General features: G+C 46.6%; 1 pseudogene; it reads right to left on the reverse strand.

Moving 5' to 3' along the window:
* Positions 1 to 1,707: 1,707 nt before the first annotated feature.
* LOC146822867 (small ribosomal subunit protein uS19 pseudogene) lies at positions 1,708 to 5,917 on the reverse strand (annotated as a pseudogene).
* Positions 5,918 to 6,945: the final 1,028 nt, after the last annotated feature.

The following is a 6,945-nucleotide window of genomic DNA, read 5'->3' on the forward strand; positions in this document are numbered from 1 at the left end:
AAGAGCACACTGGGGGAGTGGGTGGAGGGGGAGCTCATTCGCACTGCCTTCTACATCTATAGAAACGCAGGGGCCATGCCCTGCTGCAGGCTGGAAGGTCTGCTGTCACGCGCATCGGTTGGGCACACGGTACTGCGGACGCATTCAAAGGTGTAAACTGTACACAAGCACTCTCGCGCCTGCCAGTACAAATCCCCGTGCCAGGGACTCTGCTCACTACAGAAGATGGCTTGAAATACCGCACCTCCAGCCTGCGCAAGATCTGACTGACCCATCCACCTTTCGATGTCTGTAATTGTGGCATGGGAGGAGGGGGGGGGGGCACTCTCTCCCCGCCGCATATCTGATGGAACCTCGTGCATATAACGAACACCCCAGCGTGCCCTGTCCTTACTGCAGGGGTGAGCCCGTTTTTGCCAATTCACTCTGATCCCACGAGGCACACAAGTCAAACTGTGATCGCTTTGGCAATTCCGACAAACTAAAATAAATGGCTTGTATTTTTTTTTCTTGCATTGTGAGCAGCCCTCCTTTTAAATGTACCTTTTTAGAGAGTGGCCGCCTGACTGTAAACCCAGCAGGTATAAGCAAATCTCCTTAAAAAGGAGGGGGGTTCCAGTTATTACCACATTGCCACTAATTAATCTCCAAAACGCCTCTCGCAAGAGTAGTAACGCAAGATCTGGGCTTGGTGCGTGTGCTCGCCGTTGTGTTCAACCAGGACTTCTCTGTGACGCAGACGTGACCTCAATTTCCTATTATCACAGGTGCATTACATATCTTATAAAAGGTGGCTCCAAGCTTATGGGAGGCCCCACCGGATACACCCATCGCACAATAACGCACTAGCTGGAGTTTGTGAGCCCACGGATGTGCCGATTCCAGTGTATAAAACATCTGTATGGTCTAGAGCGCCTTATTCGTTTTTATAGTAGCTTTATATTTCCTTTTCATATGAATGCATTTTTAATGCCGGCGTTCCTGAAATATTGAAAACCTAACACACAAAAAAGAACTATGTTTTGGAAGGCCCACCTCTTATATTTCGTAGCACTGTCCCTGGACAGCATGAAAAGATCTCATCATCGGTTTATTTTGATTGCAAGTTTCATCTACATTCAGGGGAAGAAACCACAAAAAGGCAAGTACAAAAGGGTCAGAGACAAAGAGAAGGGACCGAGAGTGAAACAAAAAGCGAAAATCAAGGTGGAAGAGAGATGAAAGTAAGAAGAAAAGACAAATGCGGACAGATAAGGGAACAGTGTGATCGCTCTCGCGCCCTCTCTCTCTCGCGCTCTCTCTGGCTCCATCACGCGCTCTCTATTTATCCCTCTCAATCTCTCTCTCTATACCTGTCCCCCTATCGCTCTGTCACTCTCGCCCCCTCTCTCTCCCTCCCTTGTCCTGATGTTCTTTAAGGTCATCATCTACTATTTACAGTGCTTTGAAAGTTGATACAATTTGAATATGTAATGAAAAATGTGCTGTAAAATTCACCATTTTGGTCTGTCGTTTTCCCAAATTTTCTTGGAGACCATGCCCCCCCCCCCCCCCCTAGTGGCGGTCGGGCGCGCTCACGACGCGCCGGATGGGGGCTGGTCTGGCAAAATTTGCCAGGGCTGCTTTCAGTTCCCAGTCCGGCCCTGGCAGCCACCCTCTGGAACTCTTTGCCTGTCACACTTCGTTCTATCCCAGACTTGCTCTCTTTTAGGAAGTCATTAAAAACCTTCCTATTTTCCACAGCTTAGTCTCTTTCTTCTCGGGTTGTCTCTGTGGTGTTATGTTTCTTTGTCTCCAAAAGCGCCGGGACGCCTCTTGGCTGCGGCATCCGTGCGCTATATAAAAATAAATAACATAACATAACATAACATAATATAACTTTAGTGGAATGAACAGAGAAGAATGAGTGGCACCAAAAGCCCGTCTTGCTGTGTTTGAAAAAGGATGGAAAATTCACTGAGGTAATGGCCAATCATTTCCAGCTTGATTTCCACCTGGTTGAAAGTCTTCTCATTTTACCCTCCCACCATGCAGCCCACCATCTCAGAGGGAATGATCTGGTTGCCCAGGTGAGTCTTCAGCATTTCTGGTTTTTGGTTTCTACCAACAATTCAGGAGGGAGTGCTGTTTGTGGTGCATAGCCCGGTACAATCACCGACATAGGCAATATCAGTACTCCTACATGATTGGCTCCTGGAACATCGGTCCAGATCCATGCTTTACTATGTGAACTTTCAAAAGGTCAGCTTTATCTTCTGCTCAACCAGTGGCGTAGCAAGGGGGTGTGGGGGTTGGTCTGCCCTGGGCAGCCATCATGGAGGCGGTTTCCGCTGCAGAAATCGCCAGCACCCCCCGTTCTTCAGACGGCCGCTGCAGGGTAGCAAACTCAGGGGCCACCACGGGCGGCCGCAGGTCTAGCTACCCCACTGTGCTCAACATATGCCACCATGCCATGCCATGCCATCACCACCTCCAGAATGCACGTAATGTATTATGCCCTGATCACCGCTAACTGGTAATCTTGTTTGAACCTCTCAGCAGGCCTTGCGCTGTCAACCGCCCGTTGAAGCCCTAATTAGGACTCCGTACGGTACGTACACAGGACCTCTAAGCGCCGTGCAGTGGATTGCTGCTCATCGCCTTGAATGCGTCCTGCACATTGCTTAAAACTCGCGCTCCTAATACACGCGCTACACTTTGCAAACCCCTGTCTGTCTTAATAACGGCACTGCATTGACTTTGTGAACGCCAAACAACTCGCGTTTGTAATAATATACGCGCCATTCTGCAAATACAAGCACCTTTATGGTGCACCCATACTAGATGCCGCTAATACAGAGTTTACGCGTTGACATGGCGCGCCAAAATACTAAATAACCTGCACGCTGACCGCTCACGTACCAATGAGCATCTTTTAACACCGCGCTAGCACCGATCGGACATACAATTGCAAAAATGGCGGCCAACAGCTATGAAAGGCCTCATAATTGTGCATATATGAGAACATTGCACACATACTGTATGCCACTAATACAGTTTAAGTGTTGACATGGCGCGCTACGCTACTAATCGACATATAGATGTCTATAACTTGTACACTGACTGCTCAAGCGACAACGAGCTTTTTTAAAGCCGCGCTAGTACCGATCATACACACACTTCTAAATAATGGTGGCCAACTGCTACAAAATGCCTCTTAATTTCACGTACACGCCACGCTATGTGCAAGTATATCGACAAGTTGATAACAAGCTGATAACAAGCCGATAAACGTTATACTGGTAACTAACAACTGAGCGCAAACTTCGAACTATACTCCCATTACTAAGTGCATGCTAAACACATTACCAATTACAGTGTGCACTCACATAAGTCAATATGACACAACCATAGGACAACCTATCTACACCGTTTGTCGATTGTGGTACTATTTGTCATATCATTCCTGTAGTAAGTACAGCGTATAAAGAATTGCCATTTTTCTTATTTGCTTATTTTCCCTATTACATGTTCAAGTTGAATAACATGACCATCATCATTTTTAAACTGTTTTTAATCATCTCTAAACTCACATTTAGTATTACACCTCTTTTTTGCCTCCATTTGTTACTCTTTTTTCCTCACCCCAGGTACTATCGACCTTACATTCAGATAAATCATACTCTGAATATTTACCTCAGGAATAGGACACCACCTAATTCCTATATTGATTTTTAGGTCCTGTAGCCCCCCGACCCCTAAGGGGCACCTAAAGGGGCTGAAACATGTCGACCATCGAATTGGACTACCAAGTGCAGCGGACTCATAAATAGGTCCCCCCTGCACAACACCCTTTTTAAAATTCTTCCCTTACACCAAACTGAATAAAGTAGCAGTTTAGGTGGTATGATGATCACTTTTTAACCAACTCACTTCACTTGAGCACTTTCACTCACCACCAATTACTGATCACTACTGTAATAACCAGTGGTTCCCTCCAGGTGGAGGAAGCATACAAAAAGAGACCCAATGATGATGCTGTTACGTGTCTGATACAGGCGGAGAATCAAGATAAACCGACAAACGACCTGTCTACGTGAATGAGGGTTTTTTAAGTACTGACGGATAGAACACACCGGACCCTGGTTTCAGGTACAAGTGATCCATTCCCCATTGATTTTGATTAAAATGACACTGAAACAGCAAGAAATAGTAAAGGGCATCAGAATGTAATCAATTTTTTATGTAAATGCAAAACGCTGCCATGAAATCTAGTGGGGAACTCAAAGTCTCTGCTAGTGTATGTGGATCACCAAAACTGGCTTATTTAGACCACACTTTAAAAAAAATGAAAATCAGTTACCCACCAACTGCCACACTGGCTAGACGAGCAATGGTAGAATTAGTAGTCTTACAGCATGGTACACACAAGTATTCCTAAACTTCCAGGAGTTCTTCTTGGAGGATCTCGTCATGGTGGAGATATACATTTTGGGCCCGATTCACAGAATTAACTTAAGACAAAATCCTAAACTTACTACTTTTGGTATTCACAGAATGCACTTACTACTTTTGGTATTCACAGAATGCACTTACTACTTTTGGTATTCACAGAATGGATTTACGACTACTAACTTTACGTCCGCACTCGGGCCGGAAATTCCGGCCCGGAGGCGGAGCTTCTGGCCCAGAGGCGGAGCTTCCGGACCGGAGGCGGAGCTTCCGGACCGGAGGTGGGGATTCCGGCCAGTGGCGGAGATTTAGCCATGGCCAAAATCTCCACCTCTGGGCCGGAAGCCCCGCCTCCGGCCCGGAAGCCCCGCCTCCGGGCCGGAAGCCCCGCCTCCAGGCCGGAAGCTCCGCCTCCGGGCCGGAAGCCCCGCCTCCAGGCCGTAATTTCCGGCCCGAGTGCGGACGTAAAGTTAGTAGTCGTAAATCCATTCTGTGAATAGCAAAAGTAGTAAGTTTATTCTGTGAATCACAAAAGTAGTAAGTTCATTTTGTGAATACCAGAAGTAGTAAGTGCATTCTGTGAATACCAAAATGGTACTAAGTTTAGGATTTTGTCTTAAGTTTGTTCTGTGAATCGGGCCCTTTGACTTTTCTGATTCATTGCCTCAATCAAAAGATCCCATCAGCTTTGTCAAAACTTGCATAGTTCCTTCCACCAGTCTTCCAAATGAGTTTGTCTGCAGGATCCAAGCCTCAGATCCAACAGAGAACAGAGATTTCTCCACCACTGATTCTGTGTGACCGCAGCCAACATTCCAGTCTCACTGGGCTTTCTGGCTCCTTTTTCCACAATGCACTTCCCTGAATTACAATAGTCAGAATGTCTGAAAAAGGACCTAAATTGCAAGACCCATCTTTGGAGGGGCTGGAATGAGAATGGGTTACCTGCCATGCTATCTGTCTTTAGGAGATGAAGGCCCTTGATACGGCCTCTTGATACGGCCTTACCCCTGCTTTCCAAACAGGGGATTTCTACAGTCGTTTCAGGGCCAGAGCTCTGAGTTCAGATGGAAGACACATTCCATTTCTGCAGCATGATACCTAGGCTGCTTGAATTGGCCAGATATGCTGTAATCTGTAACATGAATATTGAGGCTTGCTAGAAGTCATCATATTAGGGCCATTGATAGTGCAAAGCTATGCTCACCAATGAATTGGATGTATATTGTATAATACAATTCAGGTTTTTCATCATATTCCTTTCAAGGATTTTACTGGGGCATGTTAGTTTGAAGATCAGGGCATTAATTGCCATAAACCTTGGGTCTGCTGCAGGTGCCCGTATAAGAAGTGTAATGATGGCCCACTTGAGTGGTTTGAGGATACAACTTTGAAACAGGGATGCATTAATCATGCTTATAAGATTCTGGTGAGGTGGTGGGAGGTTATGATTATGTTTTTCAAGTATGGAGCAAGGCACTGTCATATTGACAGATTTGATGATTTGACCTTTAATACTAAACTCATTATCACTGTCACTGCATCCTCCTGAGGCTCAGCCGGGAGAGAGGCGACTGTTTGACATTCAGCGTAGTTTGCACAGTATTTTTTTTAAATAACTGTTTTATTCTAATTTTACTGCCTACCTTCAGTTTTTATGTGTTTTTAGTTTTGGCGGCCCGCTACGATCCTTGTTTCAGCGCAGCTGTGTTGATTTAGTGCCTGCGCTTGGCGCATGCGCACTTACACGGTGAGCTGAGAGGGTGTGTGGGGCCCTGGCCAATCACAACGCACTGAGAGGTATTTCACGGCAGAATGGCGCGAGCGCGCGTCACTGCATCCTCCTGAGGCTCAGCCGGGAGAGAGGCGACTGTTTGACATTCAGCGTAGTTTGCACAGTATTTTTTTTAAATAACTGTTTTATTCTGATTTTACTGCCTACCTTCAGTTTTTATGTGTTTTTAGTTTTGGCGGCCCGCTACGATCCTTGTTTCAGCGCAGCTGTGTTGATTTAGTGCCTGCACTTGGCGCATGCGCACTTACACGGTGAGCTGAGAGGGTGTGTGGGGCCCTGGCCAATCACAACGCACTGAGAGGTATTTCACGGCAGAATGGCGCGAGCGCGCGTCACTGCATCCTCCTGAGGCTCAGCCGGGAGAGAGGCGACTGTTTGACATTCAGCGTAGTTTGCACAGTATTTTTTTTAAATAACTGTTTTATTCTGATTTTACTGCCTACCTTCAGTTTTTATGTGTTTTTAGTTTTGGCGGCCCACTACGATCCTTGTTTCAGCGCAGCTGTGTTGATTTATCGCCTGCGCTTGGCGCATGCGCACTTACACGGTGAGCTGAGAGGGTGTGTGGGGCCCTGGCCAACCACAACGCACTGAGAGGTATTTCACGGCAGAATGGCGCGAGCGCGCGTCACTGCATCCTCCTGAGGCTCAGCCGGGAGAGAGGCGACTGTTTGACATTCAGCGTAGTTTGCACAGTATTTTTTTTAAATAACTGTTTT

Source organism: Triturus cristatus, chromosome 5_2 (assembly GCF_964204655.1).
Source record: "Triturus cristatus chromosome 5_2, aTriCri1.1, whole genome shotgun sequence".
Taxonomy (NCBI): Eukaryota; Metazoa; Chordata; class Amphibia; order Caudata; family Salamandridae; genus Triturus; species Triturus cristatus.